The sequence below is a fragment of the Choloepus didactylus genome, chromosome 6 (genome assembly GCF_015220235.1).
Source record: "Choloepus didactylus isolate mChoDid1 chromosome 6, mChoDid1.pri, whole genome shotgun sequence".
Taxonomy (NCBI): Eukaryota; Metazoa; Chordata; class Mammalia; order Pilosa; family Megalonychidae; genus Choloepus; species Choloepus didactylus.
Window position 1 is genome coordinate 105,475,536 of NC_051312.1, and position 14,526 is coordinate 105,490,061.

Sequence of the window (14,526 nt, forward strand, 5' to 3'; positions counted from 1 at the left end):
TGTAAATATATTCCAGATACATCGTCAGTTTTTACCTGGAGCATCTCTGCCTCTGGTTTATGGCACATCATCATCACTTCTTCATACATTTCTCTTACTTCTTTCCTTTTTTGAGTCATTGTGGCTTCATTTATCTTGAGTTGCTATAAAATATATTTGCTTTCCTGTGTCAGTTTCTCTAAATGTTGTTTTTCTTCCTCATGGAGATCTGGGTGCAAGTTCTCATACACAGCTTTGATAATCCTTCTCTGTTAACATACATAATCCTGAATTGGGTGTTCTTAATAAGATTTTTATACTTGAAGCACACATTTATATGTAAAGTCACTCAGTAAGTGTCCGATAGCTATAGGTTCTTATTGGTAGCATTGATACATGAAGGAACTGTGGCAAAGTGAATGTGGTGACTTGTTCAAGGCCACACAGCTAACACCCACTGCCAGGTCTAACAGCAATGTCTGCCAAGATTTAGATCCCTTTTTCTAGTCACATAAATTCAATTAACAAGCCTTTATTAATTTGTATAATATATTCAATGATGAGAATAAAATATTTATACTAAATTAATTCCAGTAAGATTATAAACTTCATTCCCGTATAGATATGTTCCCCCTTTTGAGGGATTTTGTTCTTATACATTTCATTTCTATGAGTTACAAATCCCAAAATACATTTTTATAATTATAGTTATATATTATCTCAGGTTTTTAAAGATGCTAACAGAAGAAAGGAGAAATTACCTATATTTATAGTTTTCTTTTTATAGAAATATTCTAATTTACCATTTTTTTATTCTTTTCATTTCTTCCTTTGGGTATGAATTGCCATCTGGCATCATTTCAGTTCTCCAATGAATAGTTCTTCCCATTTCCCTTCCTTTATATTCTTATTGTTGTATATATTATGTGTTTATGTTACAGGCCCAACAAAATAATTTCAAGATATTATTTATGCAATGTTTTAAAAACCTCATAAGGGAAGAAGGAAAAATATGTAATTCTACTGTCTTTTATCTTGATCTTCATGAGTACACTTAGCAATTTTTTTTATTTTTTTGTGTGGATACAAATTATTGTCTGATGTCACTTCCTTTCAGATTGAAGAATTTCCTTTAGTGTTTCTTATAAGGCAGATCTTCTAGGAAAAAATTCTTTCAGTTTTTGTTTACTTGATAGACCCTTTATTGCCTTAATTTTTGAAAGAGCATTGTAGGATATGAGATTCTTGCTTGACTTTTTCTTTCAGCTCTTTGAATATGTCTTCCCATTGCACTCTTCCTTCATTGTTTCTGATGGGAAGTTGTTAATCATGTTGAAGCACACAAATGTAATGAGTCATTTTGATATTGCTGCTCCCAAGATTTTCTCTTTATCGTTGACTTTCTTCTTTTATGGCTCTCTTCATTTTGACTATGGTGTGTCTGTGGATGTTGTTACATTTATTCATCTTGGAGCTCACTGAGCTTCTTGAATGTGTGTTTTAGAGTTTTCCATCAAATTTCAAAGATTTCAGCCATTATTTCATTTTTAAATGTTTCTAATCCTTTTTCTCCTTATCTTCTGGTACTTCCATTAAGTGTAAGGGGTTGCACTTATTGGTTTTCCTTGTTTCTTTAAGGCAATAGTAATTTTTCTTCATTCTTTTTTATTTCTGTTCTTCAGATTGCATAATCTCTATTGATCAGTCTTCATATTCAATGGTTCTTTCCTATACCAACTCACATTTGGTGATGTATTCATTTTGATTATGGTATTTTTCAACTCCTGATTTTCCATTTGTGTCTTATTAATAATTTCTGTCTCTTTATTGATATTCTCTATTTGGAGAGACATTGTTATCATACTTACCTTTAATTCTTTTGACATCCTTTCTATCAGCTCTTTAAACATAGTGATAATAACCGATTCAAAGTCTTTGTCTGATAAAGTAAACATCTAGTCCTCCATAAATGGAGTTTCTATTGTCTGATATTTTTTTCATGTATGGGTCACAGCGATTGTGTTATAGCAACATTAATTAAAACTTTTAAAAATAGGCACACTTGTGATCCAGAAGTTCCAGTTTTAAAAAAAAATCTAAGCTATTTTTTGAACAAAACTTTTAGAAGCATATGAAAATTTTCATACACTCTCAGCTAATTGTTATCCTGCTGCAACAATGACCATACCTCTGAAATATAAATGCATATACAGAGGGAGCCCCATCAATATCTTATATTTCTTCAAATATTTGGAATGATTGAAATGATTTCCATCTTTGCTTCTCCACCAACAAAATGACAGTTCATCTTGTTTACTTCTTGCTAACCTATACCCTAACTTCTATAGAAGATTTATTGTTATTTTATTAGGTGAAGGTAATTCTTTAAAAAGTTGTTGAGATAAATATGTATCTATTTTTTATCCCAGTATATGTGATTAAAGGTTTGTAATTTTAGATTGTGGCTTCATTTATAATACAATGTCAGAATTCTTAACATCTGGCTCTGGGTCTTTGCCCCTTCAAGGATTTTCAGTAAATCCATTTCAGCAAATACACTGCATTTTCCCAAACAGTTTATATCATAAAGACTACTTTTGAACTGGCCTTCGTACTTTGATAGGGCAATGATCACAGACATAGCACCTCACTAAGGAAAAAACTCTGTTTAGCCTCAAGAATTCAGAGACCGTGACTCGGTTCTACAAGAAGTACTTATAACTGGAGAAAATAATTGCCCTTCATTAAGGAAATGACCTTGTAATGAGAGTAAAGCCTTATGAATTTTGTTTTGTTTTGTTTTTCATTATTTATTTAGATGTTTAAGCTCTCGCACTAGATTTTTTATAAGCTGGTGAACACTGACAAATTATTTCTCCCACAGAACTATAATCACACATTCCCAGACAGTATAAATACATGGTTGAACTAACATTAATACACATCACCATTTTATCAGTTACATAATAAAACAAATTATCAAGTACCCAAATATTCAGTTACACAGCTGAAAAGGCATATAAAATATTAGATGTCTGCTGAATCATTAGCAGAAACCTACTTTTTTTTTTTGCAAGAGAGGTTGGGAACAGAAGGGAAAAAAATCACGCTTTGAACAAATCTAATGGATGGTAAACATCATCCAATAGATATGGAAAAAAATTACAAGAATTTCAGAAATTTTGGTTAAGAATTATTGTAGCCACCCTAACAAAGAATGTCTACCTTTTAAAAAAATATTTATTAAATTAAAGCACATTTTGTACATTTTCTGTACAAGACAAAAGCAACATTTTACTAAAATATTTAATAGCTCCCCTCCCATTCTTTTTTCAGGCCCTCCCAGTTAAGTTGCACCCCAAAGTGCAAACATTAAATTAACTTTAAGACTTTTTTGCCTGGAGACATTAAAGACATGTGCTTCTGTACAATGTAGAGTTTCAAAATGGAGGTCTTCTCTAATGTCACAAAATGAAATTTATAGATCAGACATTAAAATCCAACAAAATTCAATGGCTGAGCAAACCTGATGTATACTAGTATGAATGTGGGAGTTGTAAACAAAGTGAACAGCCAAATAACTATGTAGATCCTGTGTGCCTGTTTGGATGTATTATGTCCCTCCAAATGCCATTACCTTTGATGCAATCTTGTGGGAGAAGCCATATTAGTGTTGATTAGATTGGAATCCTTTGATTGAATGTTTCCATGGAGATGTGATTCAATCAACTGTGAATGAAATGTTTGATTGGATAATTTCCATGGAGGTGTTACCTTGCCCATTCATAGTGGGTGTTAATTGGATCCCTGGAGCTCAGAGAGTACCTGTTAGTGACATTTTGGAGAGCAACTGAGAGTGATGTTTTGAAGAGGAGCTGTAGCTAAGAGAGGACAAAACGCCCCAAGAGTGACATTTTGGAGAACGCCGTTTTGAAACACAACCTGGGAGCAAGTGGATGTCAGCCACGTGCCTTCCCAGCTAACAGAGGTTTTCCGGACACCAATGGCCATCCTTCAGTGAAGGTACTCTGTTGTTGGTGGACACTTTATGGCCTTAAGACTGTGGCGTTGTGGCCAGGTGGACCGCCTTTGTAGAGGCCAATCCATTTCTGGTGTTTTGCAGGATGGCAGCATTAGCAAACTGGAACACCCTACTTTCAATGTTTGAAATGACTGAAGGAATAAACCACATAAAGTCTAGAATGTTCATAGTTCCTGGGATTTTAAGTTCTGTATGATACTAAAAATATAATACAAGTATTGTGCTGGGTATTTTGGCACCTAACCTCTCTAAATTTTTTATATAGTGATAAGATTCTGGCATGGGAAGAGATTTAAAGAAGACTTATAACTCAATACTGCATGATTTCAGGAAAGGTCAATTGTTACAAATGATAAGCCCATTTTGAAAGCTGACCAGCAAGAATCTTTTACTAAGTGTACAAATAGGCTGACTGTAACCCAAACATAGAGGTTGCAATTCTGTCAAACTTGTAGCATTGTAAAACTGCTTTTCAATACTCTTATGGAAGCTTCATTAGACTTATTCACCAACATGTTGGCTAATATGTATGACAAATTAGATCCTTCCTCTCTCAAGTTCCACTTCCAAGGCAGCAGCATCAGGCACCCCACTTTTATTGAATGCAACAGTTGCTTCTGTGACCATTGGAGTCTTTGAAGCGCAGCTGCATTTTAGGATGATACTTCTCCAAATACAAAAGTTGCTTGCTATTAAAAGCTCCACACTGCTTTTGTCTTCTGAACTGTACTGCATCTTCATATTTCATTCCATCTTCAGTCAATGCTAGGGCAGTAAGCACTGGAGCTCTCCCAAGACCTGCAACACAATGAACAGCAATGCAGCAACCAGGTTCTTCATGAAACTCAATTTTTACAAGACTTAACCAATCATCAATAATCTGGTTGGATGGTGGTGCACCATCATCAAAAGGCCAATCAAGAACATGGATGCCTTCTTTCTCCACAACAGCAGTATCATAAGTTTTTTCACATACTCTTATTATTGTGGTAACTACATACTTTTTAAGTTCCTCTGTAAATTTGCTTAAGGTTGCATTGATTGGATTGTGTGTAGTAAGAAATCTCATGTTTTGTATGTGACTTCCACAGGAGCTGGGCTATTCATTCAAGCTATGTTAATTTAGTTTAAAAAAAAAACACTCAAAAGGGTTATGAAAGAATTTTAAAAATTGAATACAGAAAGGATATAAAGAAACAGAAGTCTACTTCAACATAACTCCACTGGAAATTCTCAGTACTTTCAGTATGAAGTTGGGAGTAATGGGAAATGAACCTCCTAACAAGAAGCAACGATTCTTCAATCCAGTAATACTGAGGCAATATAAAGAAGTTCACTGAGGTTTACCCCATCCCGGTCAGAACTCGTGTAAAATCTTGTGAGGATTTCAATTCAACACTTCTGTGTCCAGGTTAATCGCTCTTATGGGGGTTTCTTGGTGGAGTAGTAATGAGTTTCTACAGTTTACTTGTCTGTATAGAGCTCGTGCTGTGCCTGGCAGTAATCTCCACTGCCCTTCAGAAACTCATAAATGTGTGACCAACATCACCACAGAACCGAGGAATATGTTTACTCGTTGAAGACTGTGGCCTAATCATACAGCCTGTCCCGAGGCGGCGGCGAAACAGGCGACAGCGGTGGCAGCGCTGCAGGGCAGGGGGCTGCGGAGCAGAAGGCAGCGGCGGCAGGAGGCCCTCCATGCAGCGAGCGGCTCCAAGCAGACCTCGTCGCCAAGCCCGCCGGCAGCCGAGGGAGCCAATAGGCGCGCCTGGGCTGCGAACCGTTTTGAGTATGTTCTTCTGAAGCCCTTTAGAAGATTGGAAGCCCTGGAGCTGTGTTTGAGAGGGTGAGCTGGAGAGACCATTTTCTCTGTGTGAGAGATAGACATAAACTCTGAATTTTTCAAGGGAATCCACAAAACGAGATGACGAATGTGGAGAAGGGCTAGTAAGCGGATCTATAGGAGGAAAGTACCAAGTATGCTTACTCTGGAGATTTGTACCAATAGAAAATACATGAGCTGAAAGGACAGCTTGGGTGAAACCTTATTAGGGATAGGAATGGGGAAATTCTAAGATGCAGTGAAGTCTGAAGAAACTGTCAATATGAAGATTTTGGTTTATCTTTTACTATGTATACTCACTGAGGTAGTGAGAGTTTATTGCCATTACTCTATTATAAAGCATATGAGCAAGGCCTATAAATATTTTGTTATGAACAAATATGTTCAAAAACAGAAAAGAACACCACATTAACCTCCCCCCCCCCAAAAAAAAACCCCAAAACATCAAAATAACAAAGTTAAGGACTAAAATGTTTGATTATTTTATATCCCCCTTTGGATTCAGGGATTTGAGAGTATTTAGGTGTGTGTGTGCGAGAGGGAGAGAGACTGGGAAAGTGAGCTTACTCTGTGAGTTAACTAAAGAGGCAGCCAAATAATTGAAAGAAACACTAGGCCTATTCACACCATGCAGAATGTCCTGGAAAGAAAAGCATTTATCTGGCAGTCCCAGGAAAAGGAAAAAAAAAAATCTCAGGATTGAGACATCTAGATATTTTGAGGAGGGGTTTCATTCCAATATAGAGGGGTTTCTTTCCACTTTATTCTTCAATGACTAAGCTTTTCTAAGTATGAGAAAATTAGAAAATTAAGGTTTACCTATACTTCTGATTCCATCCAACATGAAGAAATACACATATCATAATCAAATTACTAAAAACCAATGCTAAAGAGAAAATATTTTTTAAAGATTCATTTGGTTGATGCCATATATTGCCATATATATATATAGTTTTGGTATGAGATGTTTATTCTTTCACCTCAGTTAGAGATGGTTTTCCCATTTTCATAAGGCTCCAATGACCATGAGTCAAGGCTACACTGAGGCCCGTTGGTTCTCTGGGCCTCTTTTTTCAGAAAGTAGTATATTGCTTAAATGAACCTTTAACCTTCAGAAACAACTTAACTCAGATTAGCTAGATATCTTGGAGGAAAACCTATGTACAGTCACTCTGATTGGGAGGGGTCACTTCTCACTGGCTAATAGAAAGCCAGCCTCAGCCTCAGAAGCCCTTGCATCTCACCTGTGACTGCTGCCAGGGATAGGAGCTGAAGCTGGAGACCGGAAGCCTTTGGGACTGGGGTGTAGAGAAACTACAGGGGCCTCTGCTGTGAGGGTGAGAGAACCATGGGGCCAAGCCAGCTGGAGTCAGGACAGGAAAAGAAAAATCTACAATCCATACATTTAGAACAGAAAAGAGGTGTGTCATAGCAGTGATTACAAAACTTCACATACATAGAAATCATCTGGAATCTGTTAAAATGCAGATTCTGATTACTTAAATATAGAGGTAGGGTCTGAGCTTCTGCCTTTTAACAAGGCCAGCTGGTCCTTAGACCACAATTTGATTATCAAAACTCTATAATAAGAGTTACCATGCACTAGAAACACACTTAGAGATTGTTAAAACCCATATTAGTGGACCTCACTCCACATTCTCTGGCTCAGTAGATCAAGTATGGGGCTGAAAAATTTACATTTCTAACAAGTTTCCATTTTATAGTTTTCCTACAACTGTGATGAATCTCTGACTTTCCCTCCAAATGGTAGTCACGTATTTCTCTTTTGAGAATTTGTCATCATGTGTGAATTAGTGCAACCCCTTCCCCCACAGAACCATCCATTTTCCTTTACAACTGAGCTGCTCTGAAATAAGTAAAATAAGGAAATCACAAACATAAAGGACAGAGAGCTTGATAAAGTCGTACATTTATGGTTCAACTCAAGCAGAGAGGACTTTCTTTTTCCAGGAAGACAGACAGGACAGAAGTTCCAGTGGGCAGGAAATCATCACTTGCTTTTCATGTCTGAGCTTCCACCAGAGATCCTAAGATAAATGGGGGAAACTTGAGGTTAGGTCAAGCCCGGAAGCAATCCCTGCCTTGCAGTGATGCTCTGAGAACCAGAGTGTGATTCCATTCACTGTCTTTCCAGTTATGGGAATTTGAAGCACAGGGCGTGATCCTCCCCAATGTACCATATCTCAGAAGAGTGTGGGAAAAGGGTTCTGGGCTCCTGGCTCTGCGTGTTGGCTAGGAGTCCCCAGGAAACCAGATGACTCCCAAGGCTTGATATAGTCTGTGCACCAAGGACTAAGACAATGTCTTTTTGTTAGGATGCACTGGACAGATGGTCAGCAATGAAGGTTTAGTGAGTTCCAGCAGGTGGGTGAGAAGGGAGAGATAGCAGGACCAAGGAACCTGACAGGGTCAAGCAGAGAGCATGGTGGATCCCAGAGCTCTTTAGCCTGACCCCTGTGCTGCAGCCAGCATCCAGAGGTCCTTGCTGCACCCTGGGCCTGGGGCAGAGCAGTGGCCTGGATCTCCCCAGAGATCTGGCTCTAGGTCCACGCAGGTGCATGGGACTCACCATGGTGGTACCTCCTACCTCAGGATCTCTTTTGCAGAGGGGAGCCCTCAACTTACCCACGTGAAGAGAGGAGGACCAGGGGCTTAATGGAGAAAAACCTGAGTGGTTGTGAGTCAGGGTAGGAGCTTCGATTTGCCTCCACTCTATTCTCCTGCCCTTCTTTCTTTCTCTCCTCTTTCCTCCCTTACTCTTCTGTTTTCTGTCATTTCTCTTCAAAGAGTTTAGAATAATTGAAAAAAAATTATAATTATTTAAATAATTGATTAATCCGGTATTGTCCAATACAGTAATTTCTATCCATAAGGGAATGTTGAGCATTTGCAATGTGATTAGTTCAACTTGAGATGAGCTTTAAGAGTAAAATACATTCTGGCTTCTAAGACTTAGCATGAAAAAAGGAAGTAAAATGTCTCATTACTTACTTTTTATAATAATTTCACTTTGAGTGGATAACATTTTGAATAAATTGGGTTAAATAATATATATTAAAATTAATTTCCCATTTATTTTTTTAAATCCATTTTTATTGAGATATATGCACATACCATGCAGTCATACAAAGCATACATTCAGTTGTTCACAGTACTATTATATAGTTGTGCATTCATCACCAAAATTAATTTTTGAATATTTTCATTACCACACACACAAAAATAATAAGAATAAAAATTAAAGTGAAAAAGAACAATTAAACTAAAAAAGAACACTGGGTGCCTTTTTTCCCCCCATTTTTCTTTCCATTTATTTTTACTGTTCTTAATATGGTCACTAGAAAATTTTAAACGATATATGTGTCCCGCATTATGTTTCCATTGGACAGCTCTGCTCGAATCCATGTATACTCACTGTTTTCTTTCTCTCCATGGTTCCTATAACCCCCAAACTTGTGTTATGCTTTTGACTTTCTCTTCGTATGCATTTATTTATTTATTACTGGTCTAGGTATTCAGAAAACACATGCACTGCTGCACATCTCCTCTCCCACCTCCCACACCCCCCACCCCTGGGTGCCTGCACCTGTGACTGGTCAGCTTCCAAGGCGACTGTGAACACTCTCCAAACCCTCCTCACAGGAGCAATGGCACAGGGGCTTTGGGGGAACCACATGGATCCCTGGGTGAAAGTTATTGAACAGGGAACCTTGAGCAGCATCATGGCACAGTTCTTTAATCTGAGCCCAGAAGAAAAGGAGGTGGTTTTTCTTTCATTTTGGCTGACAATTCCATTGGAAGTCTAGAGCGCAGTGACAAATGCTTAAATTGGTTTGCTTTATTTTAAGGTTCTGATGACTGTGTGGATCAGGAAAGGACTTGAAAGAGGTGAGGAAAGAAGAAGAAGCTCTAGTTTTCTAGCTTCTAGTCACATTTCAGCCACTTCCCCACCCTGTCATTCCCTCACCCCTACACTCTGCTGTAAGCAGACAGCATCTTGGGCATTGGAAGTCAGGAGTTCCTAATTCTAGTCCTGCTTCTGGAATTCCCTTAGCCTATAGTGAAACAACCCACTTTCCACTTGCGTCTTAAATTATGCAGCAAATGGAAGGGTGTGAAGTCCCTTTAGAGTTTGCATAGTTTAGGGTCACAAAGTCTCACTCAAACCCTCAGGAGGAAGTAAAGTTGTATATGGGTCAAGAGAAACATACTTTGTGAATAAAGAACCCTCTCTGATAAGCTGAAATTTTGAACCTGATGTCAGTCCTCACTGTTTTTCTTTTCAACTTGGAAGACCAATTTTCTGGCTTGAGGTTCCTTGTTTTCATTCTAGTGCTTCTCCTATGTACACCTAAGGTTTCCCACAAATCTATAAACCTGCACCTGATAACCTGGCCCCTGCTTCCTTCCCTCAGCTAGATTCAACTACTCCTTACAAATCCTGGCCTTTGCATAGAATCTAGTATTACAGATGTTCACAAAATGTTGGATTGATCAATTAATTGAATGAATAAAAGGTTTGTGTTTCTGATTTAGATAACTATTTCTCCTTTGATATTAGTATATAGATGCCTTTGTTAAATTCTTGAAATATTGAAAAAATTATGACAAAACAGTTCTCTAATGAAAGCAACAGGTATCACTTCTTCGAAATTTTATTTTCTTGGCTGTTTTATTTGTACATCTGGAGAGACACTGCACAATTTCCTTTCTGTTCCAATAAAAATTAGGCAAAATAATAAATCCTATTTTGCCTCCTGGGCTCTGAATGTGCCATGCAATCTTTTCATCAATATCATTCCATTTTATTCTCTTTCATTTTGCCAATTTTATTGTCTACTCTTCCAAAAACCCAAGTCATTTCCTCTTGAAGCCTCTTTCAATAAGAATTTTGTGTGAAATGAAAACTGCCATGAAAAAGGAACAGAAGAACATGTAACAGGGCAATGATGTGCCAAGCATTGTGCAATATCCCTGCACACATTGCCCAGAATCCTCACAGAACCATGCAAGAACTATACTACTGTCCCAGATGTATAGGAGCAATCTGCAACTTACAAGGGTTAAATGATTCTTTAGAGTCCCATTTGAAGTAGGAGTCAGTAATCAACACTATGTTCTTGGCTGTATAAATGCCTGACTTCCTGCATTTATTGGCTTACCTAGAACCAACTGAACCACATTTTCTTCCTGGTGATGTTCTACCCACATTCTGTGGTTGATTTCTCTCATTCAAGAATTAAACAAGTGGTTCTTGAACACACACTGTATGTCAGGCAGCCCACAAAAAGAAGAATCAAATAGAATCCCTTCCTTTAAGGAAATAAGTAAGCAAATAATTTCAAAACAGTGATAAAGGTGCTAGGTTTCAAAGCATTATCTTAGCATTGAGATAGTCTGGCAACAAATGCTTTTCCTCCACTTCATTCTCTAAATTCAGAAGCCAGAAGGTCCCTACCCACTCCCTTTCCTATATGTGGGCCAGTTTCTCCAACTCACACATGGGATTGCCAAAGTTTTTGTTTGTTTGTTTGTTTGCTTTTTCAATTTAAATGTCTCGTTTTTTCCCTAACACAGTATAATAAAATGATGAGGGTGGAGAGAAGTTCTCACCTTCATTCTTGACCTTTGAGAACCTCATCCTGGGTCCTTATCATCACAGCCTCTTCCCTCCATTGTAGTCCATGCTCTGTAGTAGGGATTAACTATTATATGTATAAACTCCAAGGAATAGTGCAGAAAGCAGTTATCACCTGTGGTGCTGTCACCTCCCCTAGGTCCAAAAGAACAAATGGAGGGAGAGGTTACTGAAACATAGAAGAAGAGAGATTCATACAAAGTAGCCTTTCAATGAGTCATGATCTTTTTAATGGAAACTTCTGGACCCAAAAGTGATGGTTAGGTTCATGTGTCAACTGGACCAGGTGATAGTGTCCAGTCTTCTGGTCAAGCAAGCACTGGCCTAACTGTTATTGCAAGGACTTTTCATGGCTGGTTAATAAACCAGAAGGCTGGTTTATTAAATCATCAGTCAACTGATTGCATCTGTGGCTGATTGCATCAAGATCAACTAAGGGAGTATCTTCCCCAATCAGAGAATCCAATCAGTTGGATTTAATAAAATCAGTTGAAGACTTTTGAGGGAGAAGAGAGAATTTTCACTCTTTCTTCAACCAGTCATCCTTTCCTGGGGAGTTCATCAAAGACCTTCACCCAAGTTGCCAGCTCGCTGCCTGCCCTATGGAATTTGGTCTTATGCATCCCCACCGTTGAGTTTGACACTTTTATAAAATCTCGTATTTACAGATATCTCCTGTTGGTTCTGTTTCCCTAGAGAACCCTAATACACCAAGCTACTTTGCAGAGAATGTTATACGAAAATAAGTACACCGAGCTTACACATCCCCATGCCACCATTCTCTCTCCAGGGCTCTCCAATCATCTAACACAGCTGTAATCCAGACAGGAATGGACATCTGATGATGTAGTCTATACAGGTGAGCCTCCATGGTGGAAAAGAGTGGAGAGTGGACCTTGAGAGATGAATACAAACTATCCATACACTATTTGCTGCTCTTTTATCCTGCCTTGCAGATTAGGTGACACCATGTGCAAAAATTTTCTTCAAATCAAAGTGAGGAGTGAGGTGAGCCACTTGCATGGTACTCATTTTAGAAGACAGTATCCAAAATGTTAATATCCACAACTTCTGCATGACTCTTTCTTCCTAATTTTCTGTTAAGGAGAGAGGTACTTTCACATTTCAGAATTACTTCAAGTACAAAAAGATAATTCAGACTTTAAATAATCACCTCTGATTGCCAGTCAAAAACTGACAATTTAATTCTAATTGGGCACTAGTGACTATAGTAAAACTATCTATTGACCTAGTCCCAGTGCCTTAATTTATTATAAAATTTATTTGAACTCCCCAAATAATGCAGATCACTAGCTTCTTGAAGAGTAACTACTACTCCTTTCTCTTTCCAGTTGCTTTAATTCAAAGAAATCTACTTTATTCTCTTCCTCACTCTTAATGCATACACGTGTTCCTTTTATTACCAAAAGAATTCCTATATGAAAATCAGTGTTCAATAGTATTTCAAAAGACAGTTGTGCCATCCATTAGATCTAATTCCAGATTACAATCCTGCTATTTCTAAATATGTAGCATGCTAGTTCTTGTTATGTTTTTGGTGTCCTTCAGACTATCAGTCTCACTTAGAAGGCTAATAAATTCCTCATGCATGGAAGGAAGATGGAGAGACCAGAAACCACGAAAGCAGCAAGAAACAATAGAGATTTTAATAGTAGTACAAAAATCTCAAAGTAAAATACTAAATTTTTCCTTTGCTTTGATAACGCATTTACGTTACACAGTTTCTCCTGCTATGCATTTGCAATTCTTACCCTACTAATTACTTGAGATTATTTCTATCTTAAGTAGCATTAAGGCTCTGCAGATTTTGTCCTCTTATTTTATATTAGTGAGTTTTGATTATCCATATGTAAACATGAGAATTTATTTATGCACTAATTTATTTATGCACTGATTGCAATATTCTGATGAGAAAAATTTAAATATTTCTAAACATCTTTATAAAACTGTAATATAATAGTAAGATAACAATTACTAATCCCTGTTACTGTTAATTCTGACAAGTGTTTTCTCAGTGTGCATGGATCATCTATTTCTTTTGTGACCTTGAGCAAGGACACAGCTGGTGCAGAATTTCAAAAGATTAAACAGGACACACTAAGGACATTCCCAGATTTTTCAATTATATTATATATTACTCATATACAAGACACAGAACTATCAGTTGTATTAAACAATATTAAGTGAAAAGTACAAAACTCAATGATTTCTTCTTGACCTACTAAAGTATCAGAAATGTGTCATAATCTAATTACTGTCATAATGACGGTCATTTAAAAACAAGCTAAGTTGTTATGATAAATAGGTAAGGTAAATTGGAATACTTCAGATCTCAGTATAAAGATAAAACCTGAACTGAAACTACTCAATGGTTTGTATAACAATTGAGAAAACATATTTGAAATGAAAATTCAACTTTAAAAATTTGTATACAGGAACTCTTAAAAACTAGACAATTATATTAAAAAAAATAGGTTAGGTGTGGTTTAGCCTAGTCTTTCCCATTGTAAAGTGTCAGCAAGATAAGGTATTTTAAAATGTGGATCTATAAGACATTAATATTTCATGTGCATTTTACAGAAAATAAGTAGATGCTTCTGTTTTCTAAATCATGTAATGGGATATTTTAGCTCTCTGAGAATTCATCATTTCTGATGCCTGAGGAAGAGAGGTTTCACCTCAACTATACGGTGTGGATGCAGTTCAACTGGCACCTTCTCAGTTGTAAAACGCAGAGGACTTATGTGAATGGAATTCTCCCGGAAGAGGTAGATGTAAATTAGTAAATATATGTCCGAATATTTGTCATACTGCCAAGGACAAAGACAATTGTTAAACGTCTTGAGTGTATGGGTAGTGCTAAGCTACAAAAAACGAATGTTAAAAGGAAAATATCCTTGCAACTCTTGCCTTTCTCCCATTTATATTAAATGCTGCTTATCATAGATATACTTCCTCTGGGCCTGTGCCCTTGGAGGAGAA

The 14,526-nt window shown here is 37.3% G+C and overlaps 1 pseudogene; it reads right to left on the bottom strand.

Annotated features, from left to right (window-relative positions):
* Positions 1–4,616: 4,616 nt before the first annotated feature.
* Positions 4,617–5,131, bottom strand: LOC119538525 (annotated as a pseudogene).
* Between the last annotated feature and the right edge of the window lie 9,395 nt (positions 5,132–14,526).